A 25,026-nucleotide genomic window follows, 5' to 3' on the forward strand; every position below is an offset into this window, starting at 1 on the left:
ATGGTTAGAAACCTTAAGCACCTTGGATAGTGTCAACTTTTTACAGCTTGAATCCTTATTAGGGTCATTGGTGAGCTGGAGCATATCATAGTTTTGAGCCAGAGGTTGGGCACACCCCGAACTGGTCCCCCGTCCAGTCACAGGCTACATAATACAGACAAACAAACGCTCAGAGCTAAGGACTATGGATAGCAGGGGTGGCCAGACTTTTTACTCATTGAATCATATTGCAAAATGCCACAAATTGAATAGCTGTATTTTATACTTTCAATTTGCATCTGATTTTTTTTTTTTTTTTTTTTTTGCACGCAACGCAGAATATATGCGAGGAGACTGCATTAGCGGTGCACAATTGCGCATGTGCGCAGTTTAGAGGGAACATTGGCTGACGTCTTTTTTTTTTTTTTGGGTTACGCCGTCCTGTGATTGACCAAGACTGCCTCGTGATCGGTCAATCGCGATCGACGTATTGAGCACCCCTTATTTAGAGTCAGTGACAGTGAACCTAACATGCATGTTTTTGAATGTTGGAGGAAATCGGAGAATCCGAAGAAACCTCACACAAGCAAGGGGAAGACACACAAGCTAAATATTCGAGTCTGCATCCTCTGAAGAAAAGAGGCGGAGGAAAACATTACCAAGATGATATCAGGGTTAACATCTCATGTGGATGTCATTAAAGTCCATCACCCAAATCATTCTACCAGAATCCAAAGAAGAAATTGTCCTGGTGTGACTGGAAGGGAGTTTTACTTGAATGGGTATCCACACAAACACTGGCTAGTGCGGCCTAACTAAGACCTGATGCAGGTATTGATGAAGCCTGCTCGGATGAGAGGAGAAACATCACCTAAGACAAACAGAAAGAACATTCCAGTTGCATGGCCTCAGAATGAAATCGACTTTTAAGTGTGTGTGTGTGTGTGTGTGTGTGTGTGTGTGTGGTGTGTGTGTGTGTGTGTGTGTGTGTGTGTGTGTGCTCACAATATCACCACTTGGCAGTGACTCAGAAAACTTGAAGTGTGTCACATTGATGTATCAGTAGATGGTTCTCCTCCATTAATTCTTTTGAGCGTATCGACCTTTCTGGATGCCCGCTAAGGTTCTGATGGTTCTGATAGTGTTGGATTCGGCTTTCTGTCCCGGGCCACAGCCAATGCACGCAGTCATCCATTCTCACCATGGGGCCTCCACGGGGATCCTGGAGGTAGAAAAGAGCGAGATGTGTGGCTGTTTACCAGCCTGCGTTTCTTTGGCTTATCTACAAGCGTCACCAGTTGATGGGGGAAAAAAGAAAGAAAAAAAATGGAAAAAATAGGTACTGTATGTGTGGAAATGGGAGAGTTTGTGTGTTCCCCAAAAATCCTCTGCAGTATTCTTCCTCCTCTCTAAACACCATCCCTCTTTGTGCTATCTGTCCAAGCTTAAAGGGTCAATTTTTTTGGGAGGGGGTACTCTGGGAGATAAAGAAACAAGTGGGCGATTACACTTCTTTCATCCTCACAAAGATGTGCTCTTCTTTTCCAGCCCTTTTACCGTCAGGCTTTTTCCTTTCCTCCCCTTAAGGAAAATGTATTCATTCTCTCTCTCTCTCTCTCTTCTCTCTCTCTCTCTCTCTCTGCCAGCTGATTGATGGTGTTGACTTAAACATCTACTTTGCACTAAACTAAAGAAACTTTTATTCCCTCATCCCTCCATCTCTTTTCTATCTGGATTTATATGGTGATTACAGTCATCAAGGTGGGTTTGTATTATCTGTGTGGTAGTTTATCTTTCCACAAGAAATTAAATTAGACAAAATAAGGCATTCAGTTACATTTTTTTAAACGTTTTTACCAGTTCACAATATTCTAGTATTACATAATTTTCCTGAATTGTCTGCTGACTTACTACAGATGCATAATACTTTAAATCAGCCGTATTTTGAAGATTGACTTTTCAATTGCTTGTAAACAAATGTTCACGTCTCAGGAACCCACCAAACAAGTATAAAACTAAATTACCAAGTAAATAATTTTGATTTTTCTAAAAAGATCTATAAATAAATGTTACAATATATGTTACAATATGTGCAGCACAGTATGTGGTAGAATAAAATCTGGCTTCACTCAGCATTTGCAAAAGACATAAGGCATATTTATTGCCTTTAATTTCCTAGTTTCCGCAACTTTTTTCACACACTTTCAGCCTTGGGGTTTATGTGGTGATGCGGCTAATTTGTCCATTTTTTTTAACTTCCGCAAGGGGGCACTCTAGCGGAAAAGGTAACAGTGAGACTGGTGGAATATATGTGCAGAGGAAGTGACTTTTACCGGTCCGGCCCTGTTAGTGCGGTGCTAGCATGTTACTGCTGTGTCTCAGTGATTTTTACCGGTATGTTGTTTTTTTTTTTTTTTTTTACCGGCCCTGTTAGTACGGTGCTAGCATTAGAGATGACGTTAGCATGGTGGCGGTAGTGTTAGCGTGGCGGTACTTGCGTTAAACTCTCTGTGTACCGTTTTTATTTGTCAATATCTCGTGTTTTAATGTGGGCTCTAAAATGCTCAATCATAAGGACAATAAAATTTTTAACTTGGAGCGGACTTCAGTTCTGTTGGGAACTAATTCCATTTGTAACCAACTTTGCTTTAGACTCTGTGCTCCACTATCTGACCTGAGTGAAGATCTTAGAGCCCGACTGGGTTTCTATAGCATTAGCACTCTTTTGACACAATCAGGACTCAAAACATTTAGTGATTTATAGACCAGTATCAAAACTCAAAATCTATTCTGGGAGCTTTAGAAATTGAATAATGTGCTCTGATCTATTTGTTCTGGCCAGAAAACAAGCAGCAGCTTTTAATGCTCCATTGAGAGAGTCCACTCAGAAGACCCTGACAATAGTCAAGTATAAAGATAATAGATGGATTTAATAATTGATAATAAAAGCTCAAAATAAGATTGGAATCTATCAGCACACTAGGGTTTCAGATTTGTTCTTTGGTTTTTAAAGAAGAGTGTGACTCCAGTTATTTACCTGTACGAAAAAACATCCTCTTTCCTTTACTGCCAAAAAATTACCGCTTTTGTTGTGCTTGAAATGAACAAATTTCTGTTTCATCTAGTTGTGACACATCATCTAAATCGAACTGTTGTCATCGGACACCCTGATATGTACGTAACTGTATTGTCATCTGCATAGGTATGATTCCACCCTCCAAAGCTTGGCAAACACATTTGAAGGAAAATGTGGCCTCTTTTTTTTGGAACTGGAGCACAACTAAAGTATGTAATGCAAACTACACTGTCTATACTGTATGTGCCACCTGGATACATAAACAAAATATGGTTACCATTTCTCACAGTGCAACATTAGGTGAAATTGTTGGTGATGTATTATTCCAAGGATGGTCCTATTCAATTTGGGTACCAGATTATTTACATTATTTAAAGTATACTTTCTAGATATCGTTCTCTTCTATGCAAATGTTCCTAATATTATTGTACAGAATATATTAAAAGTAGATTTAATGTTAACTTCTCTCTCACACGCACCTATACACAGTGCCTATAATGTAAAATTTGTTGCCATCATTACTCAATCCATCAGGGTAAATTCTGAGCGCTATAGTGTACTCCTTCACCCACTCACACCCCCACGGCAGAAATAGCGAGTGTGCTTATATAAAAGGATATGCATGTGGAAATCGTGATTTCTGTCACTTGTTCATCAGACAAGTTGAAATTGCAGCTCTCGCTCGCTTTCGCTCACACGCACACATAGCTATCTTTTGTTAAGCATCCTTGTCTCTTTACTTGATGTACTCTGATCATTATTATTCTAGTCCAATTTTCCAAGTGATGAACCGCTGCTTTAAATTCACATTGGTGCAATATGTAGAAGCGCAATCAATCACACCATGTGCGCGCACACACACACGTTAAGATAAGGACAGGTTCAATTAGCATAGCATGTTCAAAAGCTATAGAGGCAGGATTCACAATATACTATTTGGCTGATTATGATCCTGACTTCACTTTGTCGCTTGATACACTGCTAGTGTTTGCGTGCATTGTGTCATTATTGCCCATTTTTTTACAGTTCAATAGGTGACGATGCAGCAGATACCATGTAAAGTCATTTATACTGTCATTACTGATTGTTCGTTCATGATTGATGACACTTAAAAAGCTGCAAATTAGCAGCTGTAGTAGTAGTAGGAGTAGCATTTATTTAGTATATGAATAAATATATTTAATTCCATAAAAACCTGTCGATCTGTCTGTAAATCTGTGATATAGATTTGTTTGCCATGCTCATCAACTATGAGCTCTTGGACAGACTGGGAGGTGTGGGCAGGAAAGTAAAGTAACCTCAATATTGAAGTCTACAGAAAACCCGCCCACGCAGTCCAGTACCTTTACTTTGACTTCCATCACTGTTTGGATCACAAGCTTGAGGTCTCAGAACCCTCAAGGACAGAGCAGAGATCTTTTCTACCGGCAACAGAAGAGCGAAGGGGCAGACTCCCTTCAGGAAAGCTACAAAAGTTACAAACTGTGGCTATCCAAAGTGTTTTATTTGGTTTTATTTTTCAACTCAAAACAAGAGAAGCAGCATTACTAAGAAAGAAACAGGAGGCAAAATGCGGTGGTCTCCTACGTGGCTGCTTTGTCAGAGATATTCAGAAGGATTTCCTCTGAATGTAATATTCTGACATATTTGGAATCCAGTAATACCTTTAGACAGAAGCTGGTTCACCCCAAGGACAAAAGGCCAAGAAGCCATCTCAGCAGTGTTGTTTATGCAGTGCAGTGCAGCGAGGAGTGCGATGACCTCTACTATGGAGAGGCTAAGCAGCGGCTGCACACTTCATTTGCATCTCAAGATTTCTTCGGGGACACCAGCATTTAAATTCTGGTTTGAGAGAGGATGTTATAGAAGCCATCTATGTCAGACTATAAAAGCCATCTTTTTTTTCAACAAAGGAGGAGGTTTGAGAAGCCACCTATTGTCTGGTCATAACAATTTCCTGATGTCTATCCCTCAAAGATCACATCATTCAACAGGAAGAGTTGCCCTAACAAGCGGTTTGCAGCAGGACGAGTGAATCAGCAACAAAACCCAATTGTTGACTGACCCCAGGGGAAACACCCACCGAGGCATGTACCGTAATTTCTCGAGTATAATGCATCCTGAAGTATAATGCGCACCCCCAAAGTTGACTTAAAAAAAAAAAAATCGGGAAAACCCTTCTACCAATGTACAATGCGCACCACCAATTTGCTCCCACGCATATGCTCAAAATATTGGGGATTACCTGTACTTATATTTTGTTAGGTGTGTACTTGTATTGTTATTCAAAAAAATTGTCTGTACAACAATCATTAATAATAATCATTGTGCATGTGCTGATGTAGCCGTGATATAATCTCAGGACAGGCAACAGGACACGCTTGTCCTGTTCGTTTCTGATCTTTGGTGCAGTAGCAACAAGAATGCTTCGCTAACGATCGTAAAATGGAAGCTCCCTGAAGAGGTCATAGAGTTCAGGTTGGGGGCGCACATTACCGTGTAACATAAGACATCGGATATCATATCAAAATGTATATGTTTACCTTTTTTTCACCACTTTGTGTACCTGTACATGACTATAGAATGCGATCTTATTTTTTATTTTTCCACCCATACCTAAATATAATGCACTCTATTAACTTTTTGAAGTTTTTTTTAGAAAAATGTGCACGTTATTTGAGAAATTATGGTGTGTGTGTGTGTGTGTGTGTGTGTATATATATATATATATATATATATTATATATATATATATATATATATATATATATATACATATATAGAGAGGGATAAAGAGAGAGAGAGAGAGGCTACACACCTAAAATTTTGAACCAAAAAAACCTTCTGAATTAAAAATCTTCAACAAACAAGAACAGTCCCTTTGCCTTGGATGACTGAGAATCTACGCAAAAAAATAAATCTGTATTCATTTTGACAAATGAATAAGACAAAGTCATATTATGGATGATTTTAGGCAATAACAACAGAAAACCGTGATAGTAAAACATTTTAAAAGGCTTCTTTTTTATTTATTGTTGAAATGCTTCCTTGAGTAAAGAAGACAGCCACGTCATCTCACACGAGGTAAGTGCTCGCAGATTCATTTCTGCATAAGCAGGTTTCATCAGCTCAGAATTGTATTGATAGCGTCACATATGGCTCCAGGACGTTTGAAAAGAGTTCCAGCGGATGACAAAGGCATTTTTGTAGGGTGGATGATGGCATTATGTGACACAGGCAGACTTTGATGTGCGCTGCTGGCTGTCACGACAGACGCCTGCCGTCATGGTGCCACCTTCCTATTATTTTACAGGCTTGAAAGCTCAATAAAATACTTTTTGGACGAAGACATTAAACAGGCATTTGATTTTGCGACATATTAAAGGATTTTTGTACGGTCTTGGTGGGTCGGCTGACTGCAGACTTTGATGGGTTTGTGGGGCTGTCGTAATGGCTGACACCAGACGAGGAGTTCCCGGCCTAAAGCTTAACGTTGCAAAACTGTGATGAATCATCACCCAAATTGTATTTATTTTATTGTGGTTGGTCAATAGTTTGCAAAAACTACAGATCCACATGGGGACTTACCAATAGTATATCCATCAATGATCTGAGTGGTTTATGCTCACAGAGTGCTGGACCCTATCCCAGCTGTCAACGAGCGGGATGCGGGGCACACCATGAACTGGTTGCCAGCCAATCGCAGAGCACATAGAAACAAACAACCATTCGCTCTCACAATCACACCTATGGGCAAATTAGAGTCTCCAATAAATGCATGTTTTTGGAATGTGGGAGGAAACCGGGGGGCTAGAAAATCCACACAGGCACGGGGACAACATGCAAACTCCACACAGGCAGGGCCGGGATTTGAACCCTGGTCTTCATAACTATCAGGCAGGTGCTGTAACCAGTCCCCCACCATGACGTCCCAATAGTGTAGCTTGATAAAATAAATTTATAAATAATACAAAATTTGCCAAATTTGGACATTGTAGAGGGCAGCACGGTGGGTTAGCTGGAAAGCATTGGCCTCACAGTTCTGAGGACTGCTGCCTGAGGACCCAGGTCCAATCCCAGCCCTCCCTGTGTGGAGTTTGCATGTTCTCCCCATGCCTGCGTGGGTTTTCTCCGGGCTCTCCGATTTCTTCCCACGTCCCAAAAACGTGCGATATTAATTGGACACTCTAAATTGACCCAAGGTGTGATTGTGACTGTTTGTCTTTATGTGCCCTGCAATTGGCTGGCAACAGCTGGGATAGGCTCCAGCACTCCGCGCGACCTTTGTGAGGATGAGCGGCCAAGAAAATGGATGGACAGAGGTTTTTAGAGCATTTATGGCTCTTGATTTTTTTCACGAGTTTGAAACACACGTTTAAAGTAACACAATCACATTTAAACACAATAAATGGTGAGAGCACAAGAATAATACATAACCCCAAAATATTGTACTAACAGTATGAAAATACGGTAAAACCTGTAATAACACAAAAAAAATAAGGAATCCAAGATATAGTGGCACCATAACTTGTGAAACGCAACATAGAGAGGAATTACTGTGTTGAAATTCATACTGTAGCTCAGAAACTGCTCGTACATCACATGTCCCAAGGAGAGAAAACTTGTATCTGGTCCTGCATGAAAAAATGAGCATGATGCTGAGTCCCTTGGCAGCGTTGATGTACTCGTGAATTCACACCATCAAATAACACTACCCTCATGAAAAATGACTTATGATTAGTGACAGGTGTTGCCGCCCGCCGTTTGGGGAATTCGGCGACAGGCTGCAAACTGTTTGAAACATACTCGCCGTCGTTTCACATGTGTTATGTTTTTGTGATTGCTATGTTCGTGCCAAGGGAAATGAGCCAAGAGTCAGCCTGGGAATCATCTTGTAAATTGAAGAAAGTGCGTGTGAAGATGCAAAGAAAGTGCGACGGCGAGTCTGCGTTTGACATAACTTGTTCCTCTTTCTCGGCCGTGAGCCCATTTTATATACTTTACCACAAAGTATAAGGACACCAGGTCATTGTGCTTCAAAGAAGGAGATATGGAAGACCACCGTATGTGGAGTTGGTTCCTTCTTGGAAACATTTTGTGTTGTTGGACCAGAGAGTTGCTCTATAATTATTTCACCCAAGCACGCCTTTATGAACCTTGCCTTGTACAGTGGGAACAAAAAAAGACCTTCCCCAGACTGTTTCCAAAAAGACACAACTGTGGGTATCTTGTCTCAGTACTTTTGTGTATTCAAAGTCCGCAAAGGCCCAATTATCAGATATTATCTCCCACAATCTTCCAAAATGGCGACTGAACAGAACAGGTTTGAAGTCGATTCTCTATCGGGTATTCCAGATAATATAGGGGTATGTTTTTACCCCAAATGTGCCAGATCTGTCCAAGAGGGTTCTACAGAGAGGTCTCAACTATTTCACGTATGGATATGTACATGGAATTAAGATTTTGGACGGAGCAGGACGCAATGTCAGAGTTACAACGAAACGTTGGCAAAAAAAAAAGTTTGAAGCCTCATAAACTTCAAATTGAAATCCTACAGAATAAAATGATGGGCTCATACTGTGCATGTAAAGCAGGTGAGTACTTTTTACTTGGAAAGATTACGAGTGATTATAGTCATTATAAGTGAGTGGCTGTATTCATTTGACTTGGCTCGTCATCGAAACCTGGTGCTCTGTCTTAAATGTCCGATGTGATACAAATAGGCAAATAGACGTTTCTCTTGGATATCTCGCATTTGCATATCATTAATCTGACTCTTCAGCCTAAAACATGACACACTTCATTCAGCAGGTCATTGATACACTAACAAAGTGAAAGTTGTTCTCCTGCAATGTATAAAGCAAGGATAATAATTCAATCAAACTCAGAGAAGATACTTCTCCCTCACTTACCGTCGCACATACAGCCTTGTGTTTGTTGACATTGTCCACATTTAGTTGTACGTGCAGTCTTCCGCGAGCCTTAATCCATCGTAGACACTTCGTCAACTGTGTTTTAGGCTTTGTTAAATTAATCAACCGGGCCCCTTGTAACCTAGCAGGATATCTTTCATCAGAATTGCACGTTCCCCAAGCGCAACATTAACTTTTCCAAGCGCACGCTACTGACAACCAGCATTGTTTGTGGGACAACATGGCAGCAGGGGCGTGTCAAGCCAGGGGTTAAGACAATGCGGCAATCTGATTGGCTATTATTGTACGAGTGATTGACAGGTCGGAAAGGTCCATTATCCGGCGGTGTGTAAAGAGTGATTTTTTTATCTCGGATATGCTTGAAAATGTTCAATATGCCCAATCCCATTCCAAATCCTTGTGTGTTCTACACTGAAGTGGCCCCTGACTTGATTTCGTGAAACAAAATAGCCCACAATTTAACGGATTATAATTGGTTAAATTTTTAATAATCGATATGTCTGCACCAGGCTTTACTTGGGCACAGTGAAGTAAAGATAACCTATAAAAAAATATACTAGACTTCGGAAGTTGCTTATCCTCACAAGGGTCGTGGGGAGGGCTGGAGCCTATCCCAGCTGTCAACAGGCAGGAGGCGGGGTACACCCTGAAGTGGTTGCCAGCCAATCGCAGGCCACATCGAGACAAAAAGCCACACTCACAATCACACCTTGGGGAAATTTAGAGTGTCCAATTAATGTTGCATATTTTTGGCACGTGGGAGGAAACCGGAGTGCCCGGAGAAAACCCACGCAGACACGGGGAGAACATGCAAGCTTCACACAGGCAGGGGCGGGATCGAACCCAGGTCCTCGGAACTGTGAGGCCAACGCTTTTACCACCTGACCCATTGTGCCGCCTCTCATTGTCTCCAGAATCCTAAAAAGATTGTGGGGTAAAGTGAAAATGGGATAGTAGCCTTGGATTGAGGTCCAGTCCTGCCTGAATGTCCTTCTGGTTATTTATCGTCTTCTTTTTCATTCCCCATTGTAGACCTTCCATCTTTAACTCCCTCAAAAATTATGTCTACCTCCCTCCCTCCCTCCATCCCCTTTCTCCGTCCCCGCGTGCCTTCCTCCTCAATCTCTCTTTGTATAAATGCACTTCTCACGCCGTGTCAAGTGGAAGAGAGTGGACACCTGGGTTTGAATTGCTCGGCTCGCGCTGGCTGAAGAAAAGCGGAAAGCAATTCCCGACACCGTTTCATGACGGGGCCCCGCTTTTGCCGAGGCGCCCTGCGGAAGATGCAAAAAGAGAGAGAGAGAGAGAGAGAGAGAGAGACGATGCTGCTTAATGGCCAGCGAGTCAGCATGGAGGAGATTAAGAGGGAAAGGACGGCGAGAGCCGAGCGACAGCGACATTATCTCGCCTCACACTTGACAAGCAGTCAGAGCAGCCAGATTACTGTTATTGCCGCTCATTTTAAACAGCGGCATTCATGTGGCTCACAATCCGCGGCAAAAACACTCCGGCTTCATACTTTGTGCTAATATTACCAGTCTTGCGCTAATAATACAATTCTTGCGCGAACTGGATGTGTTAAATTTAAAGCCCCACATTAAATTTTTCTACAGCAGCTTCAGTGGAGAAAGATACAGATTAACTTTCTGCAAATCTGTTATCCGGGCACAGCGTAATGCAGGAATACACACATCCTTCACAGGTGCAATGCCAAAGCCAAAAGGTAAGCAGAGCTGCATTGAGTGGGATTGGATGTACAAATTAGCATCAGCTAACAGCACTAGCAATGCATAGTCGATTGCTCAGTGAGATTGATGACGCAGTGGCGAGGCATTTGCGTTTGCTGATTGATCCATTTCCCACACACATAGTGTATCGTATAAAGTGCTGCCTCCACAAGTGAAAATTGTTTTTTTTTTTCCACATTCTGCTCGATTTTCTATTCAATCCCCTAGTGCCACCTCGCTCCTCAAGGTAAATTGTAAATCCCCACTGTGGCTGTGATCTGCTTGGCATTTGGTCAAACCTAAAAGACAAAGCAGAGTTGCATTTTGTTTTGTTGAATATAAAGATTAGCATTTAGCTAATGGTGCTAAGCGGCACATATTGGATGATAGGGTGTTTTTATTTTAATGATACTTCCAAGTATTCACCTACAACTTTCATCCATCTGAAACCTTAACCAAGCAGTTAGAGCCAGACGAAATCTAACAGCAACAAGCGCACGACACACGGTGGTCCTCACGATCGATAGTGGTCTTCTCAAAGTCTTGCTTTAACCCGCGGCCCACCTTCTCTCTCTCCATCTAATCTCTGAGAAATACCCGGTCGACAGGTACAAAGACTTACAGTGCATCGCCGGTGGGACTGTTAAATGAGGACAAGAGGATGGTAAAGCGACAGCGCTGTTTATCTACAGCGCCGGCTTCTGGTAGAGTTGTTACGTGCCTCATAACTTCCAGCGGACGCTCACTTAGTCCATTAGGCACACTGCATCAGTTTTAAACCCAGTCAAGCGGGCAGAGTTTGCACCATAACTCTAATACCGCACGTGACACCCACCAGGAACCTGTCGGGGAGACGGCGAGGTCACGGTGAAGTGAGAGCCTCACCTCCGGATGCTTGTGTGACATCCAAACAAGGCTTTGGAAAATCACTCATCAAGATTAAAAAGACAAAGGTCGGAGCGCTCCTTGTGGAAAGGGAACAATCCCGCTACCGCCGCTGGCGTAATTACAAACATCCTGCAGCATTATGCATTCTCTCTTTCTATTGCAGCTGCTCTCCAGGGACACTCGGAACATTTCTAACAGCATTTTAAACATCCTCCGCCTCTGGATCACTTCAAATCAAGGCATCCTTATTGGCTGAAGATGGAGCATAAAATGAAAATGCTTTATCTCTTTTGTCAGGCTCGTCTCTGTGTCTTTTTTTATTTTTTTGACAAAAGGGACCATTTCTTTGCATTTCTGTCACAAACTAATATTCAGCGTGTATTGCTCGAAATCAGAACGTACCGATGAATAAATGACCAGCCATAATGTTTACCGTTTCAATTTAATGAACTGCTCTATTTAGTCACTTGGTGCGTCATCTACTGAAATCGGCATCCCTCAAATAAATGCCAAGTAGTAGTCAGAATTATTTCAGATCATGAAAACTACTGATTTCTTGAGAACGCAGTATGAACAACGTGGCTAACAGAAACAGCAGCACCAAAGCATATAAACAGTCCATTCAATTGTGAACAGCACATTTTTAGATGGTAAATGAGTTGTATTAAAGATGACCTCATGATGACAGGATTAGTGTCTTTTTTTTTTTCAACAGTGTCACTAACGATTTGTTCTCACGGTCATCTCCTAATTGGCCCCGATTGAAGGAAAACGAGCACAAGTTCACCAAACTGAGCTACTGTCCACTTGACACAGCGGTCGAGCATATTTTGAAAGTTATTTTTAGCAGGATGCATATTGCTCGAGCTTTAGGCTTGTGACTCAACTGGTAAGTCTGCAGCCTTCCTGCAGGACTCAAGACAAAGACAAACAGCTTCCCTCAAGTAATGGAATCATCCAAGGCTCTCTCGCCAGTCTTGACCTCTCTCTCTCTTTCTCTCTCCACCAGTCGTCTGATAATGTCTCTCACTCTCCCTTCTTCCCGGAGTCATCGACTGCACTAAGTTGGTGTCCTCGCTGCTCTTGTCGCCCCACTTATCTCCTTCTCCCTCCTCCCTTGAACCTCTCCGTCACTGTCAGCCCTGCGCTCTACTTCGCTGGACGCCGGCCATCACACACAAACACACAGACGTGCGCACACTTTTTCTCGTATTCATGCACACGCAAAGATCATTACTCTCTGTTGCAGTCTCTCTCGTTCACAATAAGCTCATCACCGTGTCTCTCTGCCAATGTTCTGGAACGACTCAACTCGCTTTGGGATGCCCAAACTCATCCATCACGGCGGTTGTTGCATTAGCAACTTTGCGGCCCTATTAGGTTTTTCTAGTTGCATTTATACGAAATAAACAACCTGTACCTTCAGATTAACATTATGTAAAAATATCTGTTCTTTTACATACACACATAATGTAGTTCACGCATAATAGAAACGTCGGTAAACCCGTTTAGATATACAAAACACAATCAGTCAATCAAAACAAAAATCAGTTCATCTGTTAACACATTCATAATGTAATCATTTCTCTTCTTTCACATGCCTTAAAATAAGAGTGTAACAAAAAGCACAATTTGAGTGAGAAAACCATTTTTGATTTAAACGACGTGAGTGTACGGGAACATGGACTAAATCAACCGTATCGCATCAAACTCAATACAGCTAAAAAAGACAAAAAAATGTTTCAATACGATAATAATGCCGTCAGTTAACTGCGGATTTTCACCATTTGTGGTCCAGTTCGGTTTCTTGCCCACGCATATTGCGGGGGTCCATTGTAATGTCCACAGTCAGACCATTGACATACATAACTCATATACTGTAAGAATGTACATGTACCTATTGTACAATTATGCAGTCCCTTCACATACATACATCCATCCATTTTCTGAGCTGCTTATCCTCACAAGGGTCACGGGAATGCTGGAGCCAATCCCAGCTGTCAACGGGCAGGAGGCGGGGTACACACAGAACTAGTCGCCAGCCAATCGCAGGGCACATAGAGACAGAAAATAGTCACACTCACACTCACACCTAGGGGCAAATTAGAGTCTCCAATTCATGTTGCATATTTTTGGGATGTGGGAGGAAACCAGAGTGCTCGGAGAAAACCCACGCAGGCACGGGGAGAATATGCAAACTCCACACAGGCGGGGCCGGGATTTGAACCCAGGTCCTCAGAATTCTGAGGCCAACCCTGTAGAACTGCACCACAATGCCCCCCCTCTTTCATATACATAAATACATAATGTAAAGCTCTGTTAGTCCATTCATGTAGACACGTAGCACATTTGTCTCTCCACTGAAATTTTGACTCCCATGCAAGGGTTGACTTCCAGATCAACCCTGCAATAGGTGCAATCTCTGCAGTAGTATAAAAAAAAATGTTTATTTATCCATAATTTAAAGCTGTATGAACCTCCCAGACTCTTACCAAGCCCTCCCAGACTCCTTTTATCCTTTACCATACTATATACAGTAAATGTTTTTCTATACTCTTAAACATCTTTTATCTCTCAGTCCATTCACATACACCAACAATGCAGAAATCTGTCTCTGCTCAACCATACAAAATGAAATCATCTGTCCCCTCACATTACCCAATGTCACTTTCAATTTCTCATCTAGTTGAAGTGTCAAATCATCAGCGTAGTAGAAAAACGGTGAAGTCAACGTGCCTCAGCCTCTCCGGGCTCTCATAAGTTGAGCAATTAACCATGCATTACACGTGTTAGCCTTTTATTTACGACTAACAAGCAGTTAACGAACGGTGATTTCCTCCATGACCGAGCGCATTGTCGGCTCTCAAAGGAGATTCGTCTGAGTTACGGCAAGTTGATGGCGGTATTTCATAAAGAGGCGGCTGCGCCAGGCCCAATAGCGCTGATTTAAGAGACTGTCGGGAGCAGCCAGCGCTCCACATTGCAACGGCGTATCGCTTTATCACACTCGGCATCCATCTCCCAACACCAAACAAGCTGCAGAATAAGCACAATAGGAGTTAAGTGGTGCTAACGTTAAAGAGATGTTGATTTGTTGCCCATCTGCCGGTTTGTGTTGAGGGAAGTCATAAGAAATGAACAGGAAAGATGGAGACGGGAATAAAGACGGCGCGGTAAAAGAAGAGTGAAAAATCTGCAACTCGTCACAATTTGTCAACCCCCCACCACACCCCCATCACCCACCCCGTGGCCAATATTACATTTTAGAGGAGTGTAAAAGAATATTTGTCTGCAGATGAAGTTAAGGCATTTTCAGATCAGAATTGTGTGTGTTGTGCTGGGATTGACCATAATAAAAACGCAGATGTTACACGTACCAACGTGTACTTTCGGCAATTCACATGAAGCTACCGGGGATTAAAAATAAAAATCAAAACACGAAACTCCTAGAGCAGGCATGTGCGCAAAGCCACAGAAAGTCTAACCGTACTCCACCTCAGCATCAAAACCAGCTCGATTTAGTGACGCACGGGTGTCAAACTCAAGGCCCAGTGGCCAGACCTGGCCCACCGCATGATTTTATGTGGCCCACGAAGGCAAATTTACACTGTCAATTTCCATGATTCTTGTAAAAATTGGCACCAAAATTTCCAATTGTCATGTATCATAAATGATAACGTTGAGCTATTACAAGCATTTTTGTGTTACCAAACATGAATAGTTAAAAAAAAATTACCCTTGATTTCTGATTCCAAAACTAGTTCATAAGTTGATGATGTAAACATTGTAAATATTATGAGACGATTCATAATGGCTCTCTGAGAGGAAACCAGAACTACAATGTGGCCCGCGAGAAAAATGAATTTGACACCCCTGCAGTAAAGGCTTCGTAGAATGATAATATCGTACCTGTACCGACATCGTGTCGTCCAAACTTCCACTTCAAGACTTCGAACAACCTGAAGTCATTACGGCGTATTGATTTCATCTCATGACTTGAACAGTACACACTCACAGGATTCTTCTTCTCTTTTGCTGTCAAACTCTCAAACGGACGTCGCCTCCGGGGGTCACAAATTCTGATGGGTCACGTATTTTTCCCGTAACAGCAGCATTGCTAGAAAAGGGGGAAGAGGCAAGCAGCGAACGCAAATGAGAGGAAGGAACATCGCGGCAATGATTGCCGTGATTACAATTATCATTAGCGTGTGTGGCTGCCAACCAGTCGTCTCATTAAGGTGGATTCTATCACAGCCCTAATTGTGGAGGATGTTGCGCGGGAGCTCGTGGGGTGCCGTTGGGGCGTAAAGGAGTCAGCGGCGCTTGCGTTTCGCAGCTTGGGCAACGGCTCACTCGCATCTGCACAAATTCTGGGAAACGCTCTGCTCTCTGAAAGATTTAACACCAGGGAACTCCTGCAACACTGGCTGTGAAATCTTTCCTGGATATACAGAATTTATTAATAGTCATCATTATCATCATAAACATGTTCTATTGAAGATGCATTTTTGTATTTAAATATTAAATTGATGAACTAATGTATAAAGCATATTATTTTACATCTACAAGTATATCATTTTGATAATACTACCGTATTTCCGGCCTACAAGCCGTGACTCTTTCCACACGCTTTCAACTCTGCGGTTTATGTGGTTATGCGGCGCTCGCGTTAGTGTTAGCGCACCTGGTTAAAAGCCTCGGTACACAGAAAGAGTTTAACGCTAGCGCCGCACCAACGCTAGCGTCGCGTTAACTCTTTCTGTGTACCGAGTCTTATAACCAGGTGCGCTCTGGAGGCCGGTAATTGCGGTTATAATACTAGTACTGTGACATTACTACCATTAATAATCATCACCATCATAATAATAAGTCAGAAAATTTTGGAAATATTTTAAATGAGTTTATTGGAAAATATGAATAAATCTACAAACACTATATACAGGGCCTACATATTTTATAGATGCACAGTTCTAATCATAATAGTACTAAACTGAGTGATTTTTAAAAACATATTTTAAAGTATATCCAACAAAATAACAAATCTCTGTCAACTCTTATGACATTGCACCAAATTTTGCTATCCATCTGCAGCAGTGGTCTCAAACTCAATTCACCTCGGGGGCCGCTGTGGGCACATTCAAACTGAGGCTGGCCCGTAGCTTCCGCGCACATACACGCAATTCAAATTTAAATTGAATTAAAAAAAAAATTACCACAAAAGATAAGTAAGGTGGCGGCATGGTGGATCAGCTGGTAAAGCGTTGGCCTCACAGTTCTGAGGTCCCGGGTTGAATCCTGGACCCGCCTGTGTGGAGTTTGCATGTTCTCCCCGTGCCCGTGTGGGTTTTCTCCGGGCACTCCGGTTTCCTCCAACATCCCAAAAACATTCAACATTAATTGGACACGTTAAATTCCTCCTAGGTGTGATTGTGAGCGCAACTGTTGTTTGTCTCTCTGTGCCCTGCGATTGGCTGGCAACCAGTTCAGGGTGTCCCCTGCCTCCTGTCTGGTGACAGCTGGGATAGGCTCCGGCACTCCCCGCGACCCTTGTGAGGATAAGCAGCTAAGAAAATGGAAGGATAAGCAAAGAAGCTGGTGTAAACAAGTTGTGTGAAAAAACTACTCATGAAACTCCATGGCAACACCACTGTAACTTTCACTCAATGAAAAATGTTTCTCTGCTTACATCAAGCCTGGTCGCTGTCACGCCGCCAAGAGCCACAACCCCACCGTGATTATAAAACTTCGGGGCCACACCATCATTAAACTGTCATAGTAAGGTGGGGGCCACAAAATATCATTTTGGGGGGGACGCAAATGGCCCACGGGCTGCAGATTTGAGACCCCTGACATACAGAGTCAGGAACGTCATGATCAAGCCAAGTTGAATTCAGATCTGATGGCGATTATACAAATTTGCAAATTGAACGTGGATTATCCCATTAACATGGTTGCATTTTCGTTCGAAAAGCTAAAACAGAGTAGGATCTCATCCAAACAGGATTCATGAAAGATTCTAACAAAAATTTCAAAAATGAAATAAAAAGGACCTCTTTGATGGCTCTCTTTCTTCATCGCCTCCACGGTAGCACCTTAATTCTGTACCATAATCAACATACCGAACGTGAGCATGTTGTTTGGAATCGTTCTAACTTCGGCTGTCCTGTTTCAGGCATGAAGTTCCGCAAGATCCCAGTGCAACCTCCCTCAGGGACGAACAACACAGCTGAAACGCTGAACGTTTCCATCAGAAGGGGCAGTAAAAACTGCAGCGAATCTCTCTGGAGCTGGAGATGTTGCTTTGCCTCCAGCTGCCACCGAAAGATGTTCCTGTTCATTACTATTAATATGGAGCAAAGAAATAGTTCATTTATCGCACCCCGCAGTTTCTTTTCCATTCATTTTCAAAAAGCGTTGCCTGAATGCAACAGCAACACTTGTGGACATGTACTGAAGATGCGAAATAAAAATCATTATTATTCACAAAGTCAGACAGTCGTCTTTTTGCTGAGAGGCATTCTCATGAATATTACAAACCTGTAATTTTTTTTTACATATTGAAAATGTGTCACATGTGTAAAGGGGCAAGTGAGGGACTTGTGGCCTGGCCACGCCCTTCTGACGTGGACTCACGCAGGTTAGTGAAAGAAATGCAAAATGCGTATAAAAATGCCAAAAATGTCACAAAAATAAGGTCTCCATATTCTTATAGAAGAATATTTTTAAAGACATTTTTATGGCATCAATATCTTGCATAATTCTTCTTAGCTGATCAATGGCATTTGGAACTCTGTCTTACTGATGATTCCAGCTTGAAATGAACAAATATGGTTCCGTGATAGGCGCCACAGTGAATCAGCTGGAAAGCGTTGGCCTCGCAGTTCTGAGGACCGGGTTTCAAATCCTGGCCTGGCCTGTGAGGATTTTGCATGTTCTCCCCGCCTCTGTGTGGGTTTTCTCCAGGTTTCCTCACACATCCCAAAAACATGCAACACTAATGAGACACAAAATTGCCCCTAGGTGTGATTGTGAGTGCGACTGTTTGGATCTATGTACCCTGCGATTGGCTGGCAACCAGTTCAAGGTGTACCCCGCCTCCTGCCCGTCGATAGATGGGATCGGCTAACCCTAACCCTTGTGAGGATAAGCGGCCAAGAAAATGGATGGATGGGTAATGTTAATCTTATGAGCAAGTTATTTGTGTAATCCCTGTTTCGAGTAACTCTAAACTCTATGTTTGTGGTCACAGGGCGGCTCCCGTTGAAATGGAAAACTGTCAGCGTTTCCTAGTGTTTATTCTCGTACATTAATATAGAAAATATTGTCACAACAGGAGAGTACAGCGAGCAAATCGTAATGATTACGACCACAGCTCAAAGTGTTTGGATTCACGACACTTTCTCTCTCGTGACCTCGAAGGGGCACGACAATGATTTCCCTGATTAGCACGCATTCTCCGAGTCTTTATTGCGTCTTTCGGCGTACACTACGAGGAAGCCGCGGTGCGCCAGTCCTGAGTAGGTGATCAACTCCGAGAGACTGGCCGCGCGAGTCAGGAGCCGCCAGTGCCACAAGCGAGAGGCGAAGCAAACAGACACTTGGCAACGAGTCTCCGTGACAAGAGTCCTCTACCGTCGCTTCAGCAGCCCGCTGATTACAAGAAGCGCGGCGGTGAGAAAACAACGCTGATTGTCCATTTTATCACGCACAAGTGCTGTGATTGCTCACCAGTGACACATGAATACCAATGCAAACAAACAAATGCACGCATCTGATCTTGGGAGAATTTATAATGTACTCTATCAGGTTGGGGTGTGACTATTTTCAAGCAACCATACAAAATAATACCACAAACAGCTGACAAAAACACACTGCAATCGACCCGTCATTCAGATGAATACACACTAAAACTACAAACTCTCCACGTTTTTTTCTTTAATCACACTCTACATATCGGGTCATCGTCGCCACCTCGCATCACCCCCTTCAGTCTCCCCACTTTTAATGCACCACATAGGAGCTGGTAAAGCTTTGGCCTCACAGTTCTGAAGACCCGGGTACGATCCCGGACCCGCCTGTGTGGAGTTTGCATGTTCTCCCCGTGCCTGTGCAGGTTTTCTCCGGGCGCTCCGGTTTCCTCCCACATCCCAAAAACATGCAACATTAATTGGACACTCTAAATAGCCCCTAGGTGTGATTGTGAGTGCAGCTGTTTGTCTAGATGTGCTCTGATATTGATTGGCAATTGGGATAGGCTCCAGCACTCCCCGCAACTCTTGTGAGGATAAGCGGTTATGAAAATGGATGGATGGATGAAACAGAGGGAGTATTTCAAACTTCCCTGTTACATGCAGGAGCTGAACGGGACAGGTTGACCCACAAACAAACAGCAATGATGAGGAATGAGGCTTTCCTGAAAACTGCAATCTCCTAAACGCTGCCAAACATCAAGTGACTCGGCCCAATCCGGCTAAACTGTTGCATTGTGTGCTGGGTTTGTTTTCATGAGTGGCCAATCAGTCGGCCACAAGTTTTTAAAATTTTAATCGCGGTTGCACGATGCGAGTCACTGATGGTGTAGTGATACACACGCCTGCCTTTGGTGCGGGTAGCGTTGGATCGATTCCTGCTCAGTGATGGTGTCGATATCTGACTGGCGACCAGTTCAGGGTGTAGTTTGCTTATCACCTAAAGCTACGTAGCTGGGATAGGCTCTGGTTTTCCCACAATCCTTGTGAGGATAAGCGGCTTGGATGATGACATGACATGACAGTTGCATGATGTAGCAACTAATGGATCAAAATGCACACAAGCTTCCACCCACTCTAAAAATACATTTTTGGATTTTAAGTGAGAATGGATCAGAACAGTTGCTGCACTGCCACCAAGCGATATAAATACAGCATATCCCTCCATCCATTTTCAGAGACGCTTATCCTCACAAGGGCCACAGGAGTGCTGGAGCCTACCCCAGCTGTCAACGGGCAGAAGGCGGGGTACACCCAGAACTAGTTACCAGCCAATCGCAGGGCACATCGAGACAAACTCACAATGTTGCATGTTTTTTGGGATGTGGGAGGAAACTGGAAACTCCACAGAGGTGGGGCCAGGATCGAACCGTGCACATCAGAACTGTGAGGCCAACGTTTTACAGTTGATCCACCGTGTCGCTGTAAATACAGTATATAAAGTATTAAATACTGCCTTTTGTAACAATACTTAACTGTCATTTTCAATATTCCTGTGGATGAAAAAGAAAAGTTTGTAGCTGAAATGTATGTACTGAATGTATGTTTTTATACTTTTTTTTTTTTTTTACTTATACAGTTGCCAGGACATCCCTGAGGAACTGTTGGAGACGGACTGAATGCTGTGTAGTGTGCTATATGCTTTTTTTTTTTTTTTTTCCAAGGATGCCGCTAGGGCTATGTGGCCTATATGACAGTGCTGGCGGAATAGAAAGTCATGGTGGAATTGCACACCCCCTCCATTACTCTGATCCATCCGCAATCAAGAGAATCTCAGGTGGCGGTGGACGAGTGGGCGACAGTAAATACGACAACACGTCTAATTAAGTCTTCAGCTTCTAGAGTTTTTATTGTGCTGAGGCTGCAGGACTAATTAAAGCCTCCGGTATGCGCTTGTTTGATCACTTTTATTAGTCAGAAGGCAGTTTGCGTTAGCTTCCAGCTTCGCGGATATTGCGCCACATAATGAAGATGAGCTCTTTGGCGTTTTACAAAGTGACACATTATCGTGACTGTTTAGAATAAAGAAGAACGACAAAACCATCAACAATACCTGCAAAGGGAAGGATAGGGCATAAAAGGGAAACAGGAGGCATCGGGGAGGGCCACAGGGAGCGTGGGTTTGTTTGTCGAGGAGGGCTCACAGCTCTCAGTATGTTCTTCGCCGGCGTCCTTCTGTAGCAAAACAGGAGCAGAGGCCAAACCCGAGCAAAAACAAAGCGGCGAAAGCGTGCGGTACAAGAGCAGAAAAAAGACGAGAGCATCGCCATTTGAGACCCCGACGCGCCGCTTGTCAGTCAAAGCTTGGCGAGCGAGCCTTCGCCCAAAGCGGCGTGTCAAAGCGTGTTAATGATTTGCTGCATCACTGCCTGCTTGCAGCCAACTGACAGCAGGCCAGAAGCAGGAGGGAAGGAGAAACACTGGAATAAAACAGCCCGCCGTCTACCGGTACTAAACACTCAACTGCACGATTTTAATCCAAATGGAAACAATTTATACCGTGATGCGAGTTGACGTGCAAAATGTTCGCTTCATCAACTATTCCCATTATTCCCATTACAAAGAAAGTGAATTGTTCCATTCCAAACAAACGTGACTAAATTGAACAACGTCGAACAAATTAGAGTTGGCGACTTACACCCACAAACCTAACAAGTGACCTTTGACCACGTAGCAACTCGCGGCAGTGGAAAAACTGCTACCCCTGTCATTCTTATTTGATGCAATGTTTTGAAGCATCATAAATACGACCGCATTTTTTTGTTGTTGTTATGGAAGCACAAACAGCATGTCACAGTTGTCAAGGGAGATGGATACTGCCCTGGCCGCTGCAGCTATATTACTGTATAATAATTCAAAGAGAGGAAACGGGTGATAAATATAGGAAAGGTTGTGCATATTTGAGAGGCTCTTGGCATTCCTTGACTGCACTCGTTTATTTCAGTGACAGATACTGCGCGCTTCTCTTTTTAGCCGTAGGTAGAGTACATGCAGTATCATATTATAAATATAGTTCTTCACACTCCCCGTAAAAACCCAGAAATTGCGGCACACGTAAGAATAGGGACCACTGTCCTATGTGGTGAGGGTGTTTAAGGACCCAAGTGCAAAACATTGAACCACAAGATCATTTGGAAGCCAGGATTGTCATGAGCAAGGCTTGGTCACCGCCAAGAGGGGCGTGGCCACGCCACTGTTCTGGGCGGTGAAACCTGTCACCGGTCACAGCTGTTTCATATGCAGACTCTAATTAGACAGGCATTTAAGTTGCAGTTTTTGTCACAGGTGTTTGCCAGTTTGTTGCTGTGTGTTAGTGAGTTGCATTCACTGCCTGTGGGACTCTCCGCTTCTATGCGTAAGTTAGAGTAACCCAAGTCACACTGATTCTGTGCCCTTTTGTTTAATCCTGAACGGTTGAGTTAGTTAGTTTGCTTCAGAGTCATCGAACCCTTGCTGCATGTCTCTTGGATCCCGCCTAGCCTCACATTTCTGTGCCTCTGCCTTGTCGGACTGCTACACCGTGTCTGACCTAGTTTCCGGCATAAACTACGTTGAACATTATGCCTCTGCCTCGAAGTCCTGCATTTGCCTCCGCCCCCGTACCGGAGGTTCTTGACAAGGATGCAGAGCAGTTCCTTTCACATTCAAGAGGGTCAGGCTTTGAAGATAGTGACGTCGTCTTGGGCTAAAGTGATGCAATGTTCCGTAATCTACAGATAGCAAGTCAGGAAATGCTGTGATTTCATCCATCCATCCATCCATCCATCCATCCATTTTCCAAGACTCTTATCCTCACAAGGATTGCGGGAATGCTGGACCCTATCCCAGCACTGATGTCTTAACACACTGGTCACAGGGGAACTGGAGAAATTCACACCATGTTGACTTTGTAGCAGAATCCCCAACGCCCACAGGCACAGGAACAGGCAAATGTGATAAGTCATAACTTTGACTGGGTCACGATGTAGCATTTTGAATGTATGATTGTCGGCCATTCTGACACTGATTGCATCGGTAACTAGGCAATAAATAAGCACAGAACAGCTGAGCCAGGATCTCATTCACTCATCACCCCGGAAAACCCAGGAAACCACGTTCTGCACAGAAAAACTTCCTTCACACTTCCAGAACCAATTTCCAGACCATGGAATTTACTTTGATTTGACCTTAACCACCCTCTTTATTATATTTACTGTAGTTTTGTACTGACTGTACATGTTTTTACCCTGTTCTCGTAACACTCTGGGGTTTTTTGGAATGAACATTTCTGACAGATTAGTTGGCTCTCATGACACAAATGGGAGATTGCAAAACCATGTTGTGAAATGAAATCTAGTTGTTATAGCTTGGATTGTGTTAACTTTATACAGTATATGTTCTTTATTAATAGCCAACCTTCAATTTGGTAAATGGTTTTTAACTTTACATGGAATCTCGTCTTACAATTGCAATTTATATGTTTTCCATTACATAATAGAACTGTCAACACCATGATATCTTATCTTAACTTTCGTATTAGTACAAATGAAATTCATCCACTGAAACATATGTCTGGGCGGCACAGCTCAGCTGGTAAAGCGTTGGCCTCACAGTTCAGAGGTCCCGAGTTCAATCCCGGACCCGCCTGTGTGGAGTTTGCATATTCTCCCCGTGCCTGGATGGGTTTTCTCCGGGCTCTCCGGTTTCCTCCCACATCCCAAAAATATGCAACATTAATTGGACACTCTAAATCGCCCCTAGGGGTGATTGTGAGTGCGGCTGTTTGTCTCGATGTGCCCTGCGATTGGCTGGCAATCAGTTCAGGGTGCACCCTGCCTACTGCCCATTGACAGCTGGGATAGGCTCCAGCACTCCCCGCAACCCTGGTGAGGATAAGCGGCGAAGAAACTGGATGGATGGAAAAATATGTCTAAAATTAAAACTACTCGACTTTTGAAACAGCATGACTGATATGGAGAGGAAACAATAAGGGGTTACCTACTTACCTAGCGTCAATTCTTTGGAATCATCTCATTGATTTTTTGTTTCAAGCATGCCTGTCAAAAAAAAAGTTTTAAAGATTTGAAGGTAATTGAAAAATCTAATGAAAATTGGTCACTTCTCATTTGAATTCCAATTTTTGTATGAATTTAGACGGGTAATTTTCCGAAAACTTTAAATTGAGAAATCCCAATCTCCTGTCACCTGTGCTCATTTGAACTCTTTCTCTAGCCAAAAGAGCAACACTATACTATATACTAATACAGTGATATTATCCAAAAGATGCACAAAAACAGCCCTATCGACGGCTCTCCCCAAATGCAGATGAGTGAATGAACCAAAAACACTATTTCAACTCCCCAATAAGCACAGTTAGCTAATGGCTTCAATATTTGCCGTCCCCTTGCAACAGGTTGCCTTTGATGTGCGCTAATCGTTGTTGCTTGGGAAGAATTTGGCAGAGGCTGTCGGCCCAAGTGCCCCCTTTACGCTGAGAAGCTAATTAGCAAAAGAGGAGCAGCTGCGCGGGCAAATGGCTGATAACTGAGGGAGACGCCGGCGCGTCAACAAGGGTGATGAGAACGGGGGGGGGGGCAGGGTCTCCGAGTCGGGCTCCGTTTGAGTAGGAATGCGCTCGAAAAACACATCCACCGGAGAGGAAAACCGAGATGGGAAAGAGTGTGAAAGATGTAAGAG

At 43.2% G+C, this 25,026-nt stretch overlaps 1 long non-coding RNA gene across 2 annotated transcripts in view; it reads right to left on the bottom strand.

Moving 5' to 3' along the window:
• LOC133498222 (uncharacterized) overlaps nucleotides 1-25,026 on the bottom strand; it is a 34,253-nt gene continuing 9,227 nt past the window's right edge. Inside the window, exons 4-9 of one of the 2 annotated variants that reach the window (XR_009794244.1) lie at nucleotides 24,336-24,386; nucleotides 21,404-23,060; nucleotides 15,825-15,991; nucleotides 15,512-15,719; nucleotides 985-1,201; nucleotides 1-850 (exon numbers count right to left, since the gene is read on the bottom strand). This is a non-coding gene — a long non-coding RNA (uncharacterized LOC133498222). Of the gene's footprint in view, nucleotides 851-984; nucleotides 1,202-15,511; nucleotides 15,720-15,824; nucleotides 15,992-21,403; nucleotides 24,387-25,026 lie in introns of both variants that reach the window. The other variant, XR_009794243.1, reaches the window with a different exon arrangement.

This window comes from Syngnathoides biaculeatus, chromosome 3, assembly GCF_019802595.1.
Source record: "Syngnathoides biaculeatus isolate LvHL_M chromosome 3, ASM1980259v1, whole genome shotgun sequence".
NCBI classification, from domain to species: Eukaryota; Metazoa; Chordata; class Actinopteri; order Syngnathiformes; family Syngnathidae; genus Syngnathoides; species Syngnathoides biaculeatus.